Below are 15,321 nucleotides of genomic sequence, written 5' to 3'. Positions count from 1 at the left end.
ACTAATTGCTGACAGTCAGGACACATTTGTGCGATACTTCGTGCCGTGTCCCAAGTCAACCCAAATTGTCAACGCAGCATTCGGGCAGATTGATGGAAAAACTCGTGCGACAATCGGGCTTGTGTAGAAACGTCTGGTACAGGGACTGTCCATACGGGGGCAGCGAGACGATCAGCTCCTGCATTCCCTTCTGATATAAACCCTGGGAGGGAGGTATGACTCCTCACGTGGAGCACGTAATACGGGTTTACGTGGCGATTCAACAAGTCCCATACCTGTTTGAACATTAAAAACACTGGTTCGTTATCAACTTCTTTGAGCCAAGCCTTTTCCAAGCGCCTGACAACGTTGGCGACGTACTGAGAATCAGTAACCAAATTTAATGGCATCTCCCATTGGCGAAAGACCTGAATTACTGCGTATATTTCCACCAGCTGAGGACTTCCTACAACATGGTGAACTCGATGTTTCCATTCCCCTTTTTCACACCACACTATAACTGCCTTACCTGTTCGTCCTGATCCATCGGTGAATAAGGTGGGTCCTTCGACAGGTACCTCCTTACTCAACGATTCAGGAATTATACTAATGTCCTCATTAAGGGAGAATAATTTGTGAGATGGATAGTGAATTAGAGTTTGTCCCTTAAAGTTTTCCAGCGCTATCTGTAGTTCTAGGCTATTAGCCTCACACCAATTAAGGTGGTCTTTAGTCAGTGGGAGATAAATTGTTTTAAGATCTGTGCCCGTTAATTCCAAACATCGCGCGCGTCCCTTTCACACAAGCATTGAAAACGTTTCTACCCGCGTCACTATCATTTTTGGTGCTTGATGCGGCAGGAATACCCACTCGATGGCTAAGGGGTCCTGGGTACCCTTGGTGTCCCATTGGCCTAAGAGGCCCACTGCTTGTCGGGACTGATTCAGGACATACAAGTTAACTCCCAATCCTTCAATTACGCGTTGTCCTTGCCTTTCGGTAAGCACCTGTGATATTTTTTTGTAGCGCTTGTTTGGCCTCTGTCGTTAATTCTCGTGGAGATGTCAACTCAGGATCACCCTTTAACAACTTGAACAGTGGGTTTAACATGTCATTATCTATTCCCAGCAATGGGCGTACCCAATTGATAGTCCCTACTAGTTTTTGCAAGTCATTCAGTGTTTTAATGTTAGATTGCAAGGTTATGGGTTGGGGCTGTATTGTATGTTCTAAAATCTTCCACCCCAAGTACTTCCACGGGGCTTGCACTTGCACCTTTTCAGGAGCTATTTGCAAGCCGTATGTCTTTAACCCCTGCAACATATCTTTCATAACTGTGATGAGTTCCTTTGGGTCTCGTCCGGCGATTACAATATCGTCCATGTAGTGATAGCAAATTAAGTCAGGATATTTGTTTCTTATGGGCGACAACGCACGCGCAACATACATTTGACATATTGTGGGACTGTTTTTCATGCCCTGGGGCAACACCGTCCAATGATATCGCAACCTAGGCCCTTGATGGTTTACAACTGGGAGAGAGAAGGCAAATCTGGGAGCATCTTCTGGCGCTAAGGGAATCATGAAAAAGCAGTCCTTCAAATCGATAATCACAATGTCCCATTGACGAGGTATCAATGTCGGTGAAGGCATACCTGGTTGCAATGTCCCCATATCTTGAATCACGGCATTTACTTGCCGTAAATCATGTAGAAGTCTCCATTTGCCACTTTTCTTTTTTATAACAAACACTGGGGTGTTCCAGGCGCTGGTGGTGGGAACCAGATGTCCTTGACTCACTTGCTCGTCCACCAACGTTTGCAACGCGTCGGCCTTTTCCTGTGATAGGGGCCACTGATCCAGCCACACTGGCTGATCGGTGAGCCATGTGAGTCGAACGGTGGGCCGAGCGCCAGTGACCCCCGCTAAAAATGTTGATGCGGATCAGCAGTGCCAATCACTAGTCCCCAAATGCTCAAGACATCTCATCCCCACAGGTTTAACGGCGCAGGAACCACAAAAGGTCGAATAGTTGCAACCTGTCCTTCCGGGCTTACAATCTGTATTAAGTTGGCACTCTGCCTGGACGTCAACAGGCCTCCGATTCCCATTAGCCCTGTGTTGACCGGGATGGTTTCCCATGATCCAGGCCACTTTGCAGTACTGATGATAGTAACATCTGCCCCTGTATCTATCATTCCCTTCACTACCAGTTGTTCCGGTTTGCTGCCTTTATTCTTTAGAGTGCAGGTCAAAGTGGGCTGAGTTCTTTGGACAAGCTGAGTCCAAAAAATATTTGGTTCACCTGTGGACCCAAATCCACCAGCTCCCCGGGAAATAGGATCCCGATTACGAACCATACTCTTAAAAGGAACTAGCTGTGCAATCCTACTTCCAGCTGGAATAAACACTGGAGGAGAGGGGGTCCATAGCAACGCTTGCAGCTGTCCCGTATAATCAGAGTCGATAACCCCAGGTAACACAAACAAACCCTGTATAGTAGCACTGGACCTCCCCACCAATAGGGCACTCAGCCCCTGGCCAAGGGGGCCTCTCACATTGAGGGGCACCCTGTGCACAGTCTGATCGTTTATAGAGAGATTGGTGGCTATGGAGACATCCACTCCGGCACTGCCCATGGTTCTGGCCTTGAGGTGATCCAGGCCTGCTGAGACAGCGGTCTCATGGGGTTTTGGGGTTGGGGATTTTGGGGTGGCATTTGTGTCGGTGCGCGCCCCCACCTCGCGCTCGACTTCCCGTTTCCCGACAAGGGTCGACCGCGGAGATCGTATTTCGACCGGCATTGATTAACGTAGTGCCTCCCCTTGCGGCAGCGCGGGGAAATACCAGGGGGCTGCTGAATTCCTTCTGATCCTCCCTTTTGTACAGGATTCTCAGGACATTGCCGTTTAAAATGCCCCGAGTTTCCACAGCGGAAACACGCTTTGTTACTGGGACGCAAGGCAGCGGCTAAACAGGCTGCAAAAACCTCATTCTTATGTGTAATTGAACCCACACGATTGCACGCGTCAAGCATGTCTATTATGGTCGGATTTCGCAATGTCTGCAAGACTCTTTTACAGTCCTCATTGGCATTCTCTATAGCCAATTTCATAAGCAATGCCTCTTTGGCTTCAGGATTTTGTATTTGTTTTTGAATAGCTTCTTGGAGCTTGTCGATAAAATCCATATAAGGTTCGTTGGTCCCTTGCTTAATGCTAGTAAAGGATTTTACCGGTCGTCCTGTATCAGGGACCTTTATCATTGCTTGAAACGCAAGGTCTGCTGATTGTCTTAAAATTTCAGGCGCCAGCCGTGCCTGCAGTTGCGGCGTATTGACAGGGTCCTCCCCCATTAACTGAGCAAGTCCCGCACCCCGTAGCGGGTCTCCCGCTCGCCGTTAAAAGCAGTAGCCGAATCAAGGGGAATTCCCTTTCGTTTTAGCCATGAAAGCAATAGGCGGAGGGTATGGTCATCATACTTAACTCCACGCTTTTCTAACAGTTTCTTAATAATACATAGTATAGATTCCTCCTCCTTAGTTAGTTGCGATCCCATTTTAAGTTTCCCAGCTGCTCACCTCTGCTCCGACGAGGCGATGATTCAAAGTTCCGGCTCCAGCTCTTTCCTGAGACTGCTCTGTCTCCCGCTGGCTATGACTCGTTCAGCTGGCTCCCCACCAGTGCTCTGTTCCAGCATTTTCGCCCCACGTTGGGCGCCATTTGTGGGGGAAAAAAGCGGCATGGACTCCGGCAGACACGGCAACCAAAGACCTTTATTGCTCTTTGTTAGCATCTTTTATAGCAAGCAGAAGTGTACACGCGCTACCTGCAGCTTGCAGATAGGTTATAGCCTTGTGTTCACGCGCATCTATGCTCTAGCAGATTGGCCCGTTCTTCCTGATCATGCAAAATGCCTTCATGGCCTTTATCTTGTTTTTCTCCTTCCAGCTGCACATTCCTTTCTCCGTTGTTTTCTGCTTAAGTGCCTTGTCATGCCAGGTGGTACAGTGTTTGCTCATTAAAATCAAACTCAGGAATGTCCGTTAGTGAGATTCCCATCCCCACATCTGGGGATGTGATTGTGGCTGTTTTCAAACAGCTAATGCCATTATGGGGTTGTGGTGAATCTGGGCTGCAGATCCAAGAACCAGGGTAATCTTAACTGTAGTCCTGTGTAGGTATTACTACCATGACCTAAGTTAGTTTGGATACTCTATGCCACTATCACTTTTGTGTCTGCAGGGTAGGCATAATACTTCGTTTTGTATGCAGTGGGTTATATCTTCTGGACAAATGGCAAAAGTATTGAAACAGTCTTTCCCTATGATAGCACAAGTATCTCCTTGACTAGCTAATATATAATCTAAAACCATTCTGTTTTGTAAAGTCATCATCCTGACTTGCAGTAGTTCGAGTGAAGTGCTATTTAATACTTTAACAGTTTCATTAGCCAATCGTTCAACTAAAGCGCTCAACTTATTTATGTATGTTCCATACTTTCCGGCTGCACACATAGGGCACATTATATACAAGAACCTACTCCCCTCACTAATTATTGGTCGATCGCTAGTGTCTATCATCCTTCTATGTCTAGGGCGTCCTTCAGGTAAGGTTTTTGTAACTCTAAAGGGTGGGGCCAATATTCCCATATAACAGGAACCATACTATCCGGAAGGAAGCCATTTGTATGCGCTGTGTCCACATATCCAATGGATTCCGGCATTGGCAAGTAAAGCCGCCTTCCCTTCACTCCACAGTTTACTCATAGATGGAAGGATATAATCAACAAACTGGTCTGATGTGCCATTCGGATGGAGGAACTGTATGGTGGCACTTTGGGTAAGAGTTAAATAATATTTACAAGTACTGTTTCCAGCTTTCCATGGTTGTTTCCAGGAATCATTTTTGTTTATACTGAAGCACTCAAACCCTTGCTCTCTATGGTTTCGTACTAATATGGGCTGAGGTTTTTCAGTGGGGAAATAATTTGGCTGATCGCCAAAGTTGATCATATTTTGATTTACCATCAGGGTACAGTTTTGATACACTACATCAGATGCAGTTATGTTCTGTTTTGTTAACCAAAAAGAACACATCTCAGGCCAACTTAAGGGGATAACGTTCCAAGGAAATCCTGTCCCTCCTGTCATTACTTGTGAACATATCCAGCAGTCATATTCACTGCCTTTGCAAAGCTTATCTTTAAATTCTCATAGGTATTTTCATGTCCAACCCCATCAATAACAGTGGCCCCTTTTAATACACTCAACATTAGAATGTACAACACAAAAAGCATCATTGTCTCTTTGTCAGTTTTACCCACAGACCTTCTGCCGATTTTATTTTCCACTGAGGTTTGTTCGGTTCTGGAGCTGGTTTTATCCAAGTGAAATGCACCCATGAATTTATTTGGTCTACCTTTACCGCTGTATGGGTAGTCAGAAGAACTTGCAAAGGTTCTTTCCATTTCTCTTTGAGTAGCTCATCTCCCCAGGTTCGGACATATACCCAGTCTCCTGGATGATAGGGATGTACCTGGACGTCCAAAGTTATTGGAGAAGCTAAAACAATAAATCGATGTAAAGATGAAAGTATCCTTCCCAGAGATATTACATACTCCTTTAAATAATGATTTCCTTTTATTTGGCTTTCCCCTGGAATGATGGTAACTTGAGAAGGTATCCCATAGAGAATCTCGTACGGGCTCACCTTTTCCTTGGAATTTGGCTGAATTCTAACTCTCAATAAAGCCAGGGGAAGAGCCTGCGGCCATTTAAGTGATGTTTCCTGACAAATTTTACTCATTTGTGTTTTTTGATTCTGATTCATTCTCTCAAGTTTCCCACTGGATTGTGGCCTCCATGGGGTATGTAAATCCCATCTGATTCCCAACATTTTAGACAAGTTCTGTACAATTTCTGCTATAAAATGTGGTCCTCTATCTGATGACATTCCGAAGGGAATCCCAAATCGGGGTATTATTTCTTTTAATAATACCTTAGTAACTTCCCTAGCTTTGTTGGTGCGACAGGGAAATGCTTCAGGCCATCCAGAAAATGTATCAATTTGGACCAGCAAATACCGGTATCCTTCTTGTCGAGGTAGCTCAGCAAAATCTATCTGCCAGTAGTCTCCAGTACTATTTCCCTTTTTTATAACTCCTAGGGGGGGTCTTTTATAGGAATGTGGATTATTTTGTAAGCAGATTTCACTCTTACCCACTATACGCTTAACAATTCCTGTCATCCTTACACTAAGTACCTGATCTTTCAAGGCATTTACAATGGCTTCTGCACCCCAATGTGTTGCTTTATGTTTGTCTTCGGCCAACTGTCTCATTACTGCCTGGGGTACTATTACTTGTCTATCTGGTGCTATCCACCACCCTTCAGGGTTTAGGTGGGCTTTTAATAGTTCGGCCAATTGGTTATCTTGGTTCTGATATTCCGGGGTTACATTTGGAAGGTTCACATACCTTGATGGAGCAACAATCAGGATGCTTTCCTCTGCTATCTCTTTTGCTATTTTATCTGCTAATCGACTCCCTATATTAGTTGATGTTTGTCCAGACTGATGGGCTTTACAATGCATTATGGCTACTTCTACCGGTAGCTGAACACTGTCCAACAATTGTTTAATTATATCCCCATACTTGATAGGAGATCCCTGTGCAGATAGCAGTCCTCTCTCTTTCCATATAGCTCCATGGGTGTGTACTACCCCAAACACATACTTGGAATCAGTCCATATGTTGACTCTTTTATCCTTAGATAGTTCTAAGGCTCTTTGGAGTGCCACTAATTCTGCCTTTTGAGCAGATGTGTTCCCAGGTAGCGGACGAGCTTCCACAACTTCAGTCTGAGTCACAACTGCATAACCAGCCACTTGTTTCCCTTGGTGCACAAAACTGCTTCCGTCTGTGAACAGTTCGCAGTCAGGGTTCTCTATCAGGGTGTCTTTCAAATCTTCCCTGCTTGAATAAACTTGTTCAATGGTCTGGAGACAGTCATGTAATATTTCTCCTTCTACTGATGGCTCAAGAAACATGGCAGGGTTGAGAGTAGTCGTCGTTTTCAATTCCACGTCTTCTTGCTCTAAGAGCACCACCTGGTATTTCAGCATCCTGCTTGGAGACAACCAGTGACTTCCTTTTTGTTCCAGAACGGATATAACCATGTGGGGTACATAAACAGTCATTCTTTGGCCCATAGTCAGTTTTCGGGCTTCTTGGATTAGTAATATTGTGGCGGCTACCGCTCTGAGACAGGCCGGCCATCCCTTACTTACGTTGTCCAGCTGTTTGGAGAAATACCCCACAGCTCTTTTCCAAGAGCCTAATCTTTGAGTTAATACTCCCAATGCCAAGTGAAGGCGTTCATGTACAAAAAGTTCAAAAGGTTTAGTCAGGTCTGGTAAACCTAAAGCAGGGGCTGTCATCAAAGCCTTCTTAAGAGACTGGAAGGCTGTTCTACATTCAGGAGTCCAGTACAATACTTCTTTAGATTCATTCAAAGTTTCATATAGGGGCCTCACAAGCGACCCATAATTAGGGATCCACAACCAACACCATCCAGCCATTCCTAGGAAGGCACGCAGTTCTTGCACAGATCTTGGCTCTGGTGTCTGTCAGATTGCTTCTTTTCTTTCTGTTCCCAAGCTCCGTTCTCCTTGCGATATGGTAAATCCCAAGTATAAGACTTGAGCTTTCGCTATTTGCGCCTTCTTCCTTGACACCCAGTAGCCAGCTTGCCCTAGGAAATTTAATAAACTGATAGTCGAACGAATGCATTCCTCCCATGTGGATGCAGTGACCAAAATATCGTGCACATAAGAGAGAAGAGTTAGATCTTCATTTTCCTTCTTCCACACTTCTAATTCTTTTGCTAATTGATTTCCAAACAATGTAGGACTGTTTTTAAAACCTTGGGACAGCACAGTCCAAGTAAGTTGTGTTTTTCGGCCTGTACTCGGACTTTCCCATTCAAATGCGAACAACGCTTGACTTCCTGCCTCTAGAGGTATGCAGAAGAAAGCATCCTTTAAATCTAAGACTGTGAACCAGTTATCATTCTCCTTGATCGTATTCAATAGTGTATATGGATTGGCTATGACAGGGTGTATATCCTGCACTATCTGATTGATAGCCCTAAGATCTTGTACTAGCCTATATTCGTCTGAATGAGGTTTCTTTACTGGCAAAATAGGGGTATTATAGGCTGATTGGCATTCTACTAGCAATCCATACTGTATAAAGTTATTAATCAATTTTTCCAATCCCCTTCTTACTTCCAATTTTAAAGGATATTGTTTTTGTCTTACCGGTCTGGCGTTAGGTTTTAGTTGTATTCTTACTGGTTCTGCTGCTCGTGATTTCCCTGGGATTTCAGTGGCCCAAACCAGCGGAGTAACGGCATTCTCTACCTCTTCCAGAATCCCTTCTTCCACCTTGGGTCGCTGTAACATAAGAACCTGGGCTTCCAGGGCTATACTTTCTGGAATATGGACTTGTACTCGCCCATTTTCAAAAGTTATTTGTGTATTCAGTTTACTCAGGATATCCCTTCCTAACAATGGCATTGGGCATTCAGGCATGTATAAGAATTGATGCGTCAACCATCGCCTTCCTATTTTAAATTTTAACGGCTGGAAAAACGGCCTGTTTTCCCCTTTCCCCGTGGCACCAACTACATTTACGGTATCTTGACTAAAACTCCCTTTACAAGTATTTAAAACAGAATATGCTGCTCCAGTGTCTATTAAAAAAATCTGTCCGCTCATTCCCCAGCGTCAGGGTAACCAGGGGCTCAGCTGGGGATGACTCCCCCGGTCCTCTTCATGCCTTGTCTAGAGTCAACAGTTTTATAGCCTGATGAGGGGTAATCCCATTAACTCTCCTCCCTCGCGGACACTCTCATTTCCAATGTCCCTTTTCCCTACAAATAGCACATTGATCTTTATCCAGAGGTTGGTGCTGGAATGTTTCCTCCATCGCCTCCCCGATACCGCAATCCTTGTTCTGTTAGTGCAGCAATCAGCTTCCTTTCCCGATTCCTCTCAATGACCTCCCTGTTGTTATACACCTTCCAAGCAGCCTCTAATAATTTGTTAAGATTCCTGGAATCTTCTCCCTCTAATTTCTGAAGCTTCTTCCTGATATCTGGTGCAGACTGTCCTACAAACAAAGTTACCAATTGCAAAGCATCCCCTTCCTTTTCAGGATCTAAGTTTGTGTACTTCCAAGCTGCAGACATTAATCGCATGTGAAAGTCAGAGGGAGATTCTTCCCTCCCTTGTATCACCTGGTACAATTTGGACAGATTAATAGCTTTTGGAATAGCATGTTTTATACCAAACACTATCAATCATCTCTGGTATCTGGTCAATAATTCGCGTTGAGCTGGGTTGTTAGGATCCCATCGGGGATCCGCGGGTGGAAAATGGTCATTCACAGTTCCTGGTTGGGCACTCTGAGCATGTATTCTTTCTGCCTCTTCTTTAGCTTTAGCTAATACCATAATTCTTTCATCTAGAGTTAACAAAGTATCCAACACCACCTGTATATCGATCCAATCCAGGTCCTGGGTTCAAACTATGGTCTCAAATATTTTTGTTACCTTCTCTGGATCTTCTCTATATTTCCCTGCCAATTCCTTCCAGGACCTTAAATCAACTACTGAAAATGGAACTTTAACAGTAACCGGCCCGTTATTCCCAACCGCTTGCCGGAGAGGTGCTTGAAGTGCCTCCCCCCTTTCCGCATCACGATGTTCCATTCCCCTCCTAGTTCTCCCGGCTACGGGGCTAAAATCACCTTCTTCATCTGTACTTGACTCATCTTCCTCCGATTTTCCATACTTAATACAATGCTTTCCAATACTACAAGCAGAACAACATCTCCTTGGTTTCTTTCCCTGATCCTTCTCTAAGGCCAGAACTATAGGATCATTTGGCACTAAACAACAATCTTTCTGCCATTCCGGTCGATTTCGCAATGTAAAGAACAAATCAACATAAGGCACTTCATTCCATTTCCCTTCATGGCGGCAAAATAACATTAATTGTAATATAGTATTATACTTCAAAGTCCCATTCTTTGGCCATTTTTCTTGGTCTTCCAAAATATACAGTGATTACAATATTCAATCAATCATTTACAATGATTACAATATTCAATCAATTGCTTCCTTGTGAGGGGGTCATTCCCAACATCCTTCCAGTGCTTTAATAAACATCTCAGAGGTGACTTTTTCAAAATTCCTCCTTCTAAGGATTGTCCAGAACCCATGATACAACAATTACAGACAACAATTACCGACAATTAGCAATATCAGACACGTTCACACACTCACAACAACACACACTTCCGCAGATATACTCACAACACACACACACCTTTCCACGGCTGGCACTCCAGGCGTTCCCGTAGTAACATGCAAACAAGCCTTCCCTTTAACCAGTTTTCCCTTTTAATCCCTGTAACTCAACTTAACGTAGCAGTGTACACTGGGCTTTATTACACTACTCTGAGAACTGCTGTCAGCTTATAATAAGGGGTCTGCTTCCAAGCATCTCTGGGATCTTTCTCAGCTAAGCTATAATCCTGAGGAAAGAGTTATTGCTTAGCTGTTTATCATTTACATTATCTTATGTCTATGTAAGTTGTGTTCTTCAAGCTGGTTTTGACTTCTACTATTCACGGCTCAGGTTAGGGACCTGGCATTTCTGTATTATACAAGTAAACTTTGCAATCTTTAACAATATTGCTGACATAATCATGTGGCTTGAGGATCTGAGGGCAGGGTTTGTATAATTCTGCCCGTTGTAATTGCACCACATACAGGCCAAAATGACTCTTTGGCATTTGAGTTCATTTTCTTTAGGACTTCTGTTTAGTTGGTATAATTTAGACTTCTTCAGTCTTCATGCAATCTACTGCAAAGATTTGTCCATGTCATTGTACTGGCAAAAAGCTTTCTTACACCTCAGTTTTTCAGTGAAGCCTGTCTGTGCCTTGTCAAATGCTTGTTAAGTGGAGTTCGGATAACTTAATTCAAAACTCTAAAGAACACCAATATATGCTGCATTTCTGTACACCTCTTTAGGAGGTCACACAGTCTAGACAGGATGCTAATGCTGTACATCAGACTCTTGCAGTTGAAGGGGAAATTCTAATTGTAACTGCTCAGCAGTGGTAATTTGTGACTGAGGAATGATCTGGCATGGAGGGCAAGGAGGCCGAACTGCAAGAAGGGGTTAAACTGGCTGGAAGCAGGAATGCCAGAGATAGAACAGACTCCTTCAAGGGAGTGAAATTTCCCTTGGTGATGAGTAAGAAACAGCCTCAATGCTGTCTTGTAGCCATCCTGGAATGCCAGCACTCAGGGGCCCAAGCTCAGGGGCCACCTTTGGGCAGCAGAGCTGGGCTGGGGGATGGACCCACGGCTGGGCTGAGGTGCCCCATGCAACCATTCAGGGGATTAGTGCTGGTGCAAGAGTATATAAGGAATCTGCTTGTAACACATCTTTGCAGACTCCATGTAGAACTGCTTATTGTGGTAGGACTCTGCCCAATGCATTGTTCATTAATTTTTTTTTTATATACATTTTTTTTTTTTATATATGCACCTCGAATACTGTGTTCAGTTTTGGGCCACTCACTACAAGAAGGACGTTGAGGTGCTAGAGCGTGTCCAGAGAAGGGCAACGAGGCTGGTGAGGGGTCTGGAGAACAAGTCTTATGAGGAGCGGCTGAGGGAACTGGGGTTGTTTAGCCTGGAGAAAAGGAGGGTGAGGGGAGACCTCATCGCTCTCTACAACTACCCGAAAGGAGGTTGTAGCGTGGTGGGTGTCGGTCTCTTCTCCCAAGTAACTAGCGATAGGACGAGAGGAAATGGCCTCAAGTTGCACCAGGGGAGGTTTAGATTGGATGTGAGGAAAAATTTCTTTACTGAAAGAGTGGTGAAACATTGGAACAGGCTGCCCAGGGAAGTGGTGGAGTCCCCATCCCTGGAGGTATTTAAAAGACGTGTAGATGAGGCACTTAGGGACATGGTTTAGTGGGCATGGTGGTGTTGGGTCGATGGTTGGACTCAATGATCTTAGAGGTCTTTTCCAACCTTAATGATTCTATGATTCTATGATTCTATTTAAGCACAAACGTGTGTTTAATTTGCCTCGAGGGGTACCATAAAAATTCCCCAACACAGTAATAACTTGAAAGGAACAGCTATCTAAAGTTGTTCTACTTTTGAGAATCTGTACTGGAAAACATGCATGCTTGTATATTTCTTGTGTGAGAATTATTTTCTTACATTTTAAAGTATAAGATGTAAGCATTTTTCATTCTGGAACTGTATCAAAACTATTGTTTATTGAATAATAGAAGGGCCATCCTTCAACACTGTTCATGGCTTATTGTACAGAAACCTGCTCGCTCAAGGAGACTCTCCTTTATATTCCAGTTGGGTTTTTTTGGTGGCTAAAATCATCCACAAATATTGATAGAAACTGAGATAAAGTTAAAATACTTCTCCCACAGACAGTCAAGTTCCACGTCTGTTCAGTTTGACTTGGTGGATATATGACTTTTTGGAGCAGAGTGAGTTCACGGACAGTATCTGCTTGTGCAGTTTAACTTGTTAGCGTTGAGAGGACTGTGTTGGGTATGGAGGGTGTCATGGGGGGTTCTGGACTGAGATGTCTGAAGGCTGTCATATAGGACAGAACAGTTGGGAATGGCTGTCTTGCCCATATGGTTTATAAGTTCCTGTGGCATTCGAAGAGGCAGAGCAAAACTTGATGTGATGGCTTTCTGGTGTACAAAGCAGCCATAGCTGTCAGCTCTACCACCTAGCAATTTGAGTAGAAACTGCAGAGGTTGTCTGACCAACTTGCCTGTGAACTGGAAGGAGATCCCAGATGACTGGCCCTGTTGTATCTTCATGCACAAAGTTAGTCTGTTCACATTTCAATTCAGATACAGTGTAACATGCCTCTTTCTTTCCTTAGAGGTCACTTGTGCTTAGCTTTCAGCTTTGCATTTAGTTTGCATAGACATTTTCAGTTCTAGCTAGTCTGAGGACAGCATGCTCTTTTTTACTGCAGACTTGATTTTAAGGCCATCTAAACTGAGGAAACTTCTACTGCAGTTATGCTAGCCTGCTGCAAAGTTTTATGAGTCCCAGCACTTGGGTAATCTGGCACCGCCATGTGAAAGCATAATGGTGCCCTGGGGTACTTGAAGCAGTTTCTATTGTAACTGTTCAGATGGTAGGAGCACCTGACAGCTATTTTAACGAGGTACTTTTATATCTCTGGTGATGTGGAAAAGCATTTTGGTTGCTGATACAATCCCTGAATAGGGATATAGGTTGTCTTTTGGATAATAAACTAAAACAAAGGGGAAAAAAATTGTCAAGTGTTTGAAAATTAGTCTAATTTTTCTGTTGATAAGGGCCTCTAATTTTTCAGAGTAAATTATGTTGTCTAGTTTATTTTTAAAAGTGACAAAAAAAGTCTGTACTTCAGTAACAGCAACTTCTTTTTTTTTTTTTTTTTTTTTTGAAAGAGAGAGAGAGTAGTGGAACCAGCAGTTCAAAAGGAAGAAGTTTTGCTGGCTGGAAAGTTCCAAACAGAAATAATGCCTCTGGAGAGTTATACAAAGTGGATGAATTTGCAGCAAAAGCCCTTACAGGAAAGCTGACTACAGTTTTTCTTCCCGTTGTCTGTATCATTGTCTTTATCATTGGTTTGCCAAGTGATGCCATGGCCCTCTGGGTCTTTTTTTTCCAAACAAAGAAGAAACATCTGGCTGTGATTTATATGGTTAACTTGGCATTGGCAGATCTTCTCTTTGTTGTCTGGCTCCCGTTGAAGATTGCATACTGTGTAAATGGCAATAATTGGCTATTCAGTGAAGGTTTCTGCAAACTACTTGTTGGATTTTTCTACGGAAATATGTACTGCTCCATTCTCTTTATGACATGCCTCAGTGTGCAATGGTATTGGGTTGTAGTGAACCCCATAGTGCATTCAAGAAAGAAATCTGAAATTGCCTTGGGCATCTCCCTTGCTATCTGGATACTGATTTTGTTGGGCACCATTCTGTTGTATCTTGTTAATCAGACTGCATATATTTCAAATCTTAACATCACTACCTGCCATGACGTGTTGCCTGAAAATGTTTTGGCTCATGACATGTTCAATTATTTCCTCTCACTTGCAATTGGACTCTTCTTAATCCCAGCTCTCCTCACAGCTGTTGCTTACATACTAATGATTAAGACTGTGAATGCTTCCATCTTGGATATAAGCACTGGGAAGAAATGAAAAAGAGCAATCAAACTCATTATTGCTGTCCTGTACATGTATCTCATCTGTTTTACACCTAGCAATGTGCTGCTTGTTGTGCACTATTTGCTCCTCAAAACCTACAGCCAGAGCTATCTGTATGTGTCGTACATAACTACACTGTGTCTTTCTACTCTGAACAGTTGTATTGATCCATTCATCTGTTATTATATTTCAGAGACAACCTTAAAAATGATCTTCTTTGCTGAAGCGTGCAAACTACGTGGAGGATGCAAGTCTCTCTCTCTTCAAGCAGATACCTCAAGAAATCCAATTCTTACTCTTCAAACTCAAATGGAACCACTAAATCAACATATTGAGTTTAGTCCTAGAAGAAAAGTGAACTTTTACTACTACTGCTGAAATGATGTGACAAGAGAGCTATTTTGTACAAGAGAGTATGAAGAAACATCTTTGCTTTTTAATTATGTTGAAGCCTGGATTTCAGAACTTGTAGCTGCTTACCCTGTATAGAAATCGTAAGCAGATAAATCCTCCCACCAGACTGGAAAAAAAATCATGACATTTCTGATGCTCTGCAAAAATTCTGCTGACCTGGAAGTGAATTGTGGTTGAAGACATTTTTGTTCAATATCGAAGTTGTTAAAAAGCAAAATGTCACTGGAATGTTATATAGTGTTGCTAGTATATGTAATTAACAGAGAAATTTGTTTTGTTTGGCTTTAATTGCAATGTATTAAACAGTTGAACAGATTTTTTATGTAGGACCTTGCTCTGTGTACCTGCTTACACTGAACATTATTTGAAACTGTAAAGAGAAGGAAAGGAGAATCCTTTTCACCATCTTGATGTGTGTCCAGCAACGTGACTGCTTATTATCTTTAGTATAATGTAATTTTATATTGTTTTCCAAGGTTTCATGTTGTAAATACTAACATGGTAGAAGCCTTTAAGGTTATCCTATTGATTTGACAAGCTGAAATTGTTATCAGCTAGCAATGTGTCATGGTTTAACCTCAGTCGGCAACTG

The 15,321-nt window shown here is 43.1% G+C and overlaps 1 pseudogene; it reads left to right on the top strand.

Moving 5' to 3' along the window:
- Window positions 1-11,200: 11,200 nt before the first annotated feature.
- On the top strand, window positions 11,201-14,650 carry LOC143172219 (proteinase-activated receptor 2 pseudogene; annotated as a pseudogene).
- The last annotated feature ends 671 nt before the right edge of the window (window positions 14,651-15,321 follow it).

Source organism: Aptenodytes patagonicus, chromosome W (genome assembly GCF_965638725.1).
Source record: "Aptenodytes patagonicus chromosome W, bAptPat1.pri.cur, whole genome shotgun sequence".
Lineage (NCBI taxonomy): Eukaryota > Metazoa > Chordata > Aves > Sphenisciformes > Spheniscidae > Aptenodytes > Aptenodytes patagonicus.
Note: the sequence above shows the minus strand (reverse complement) of the source record. Positions and strands in the feature narration are given on the sequence as shown.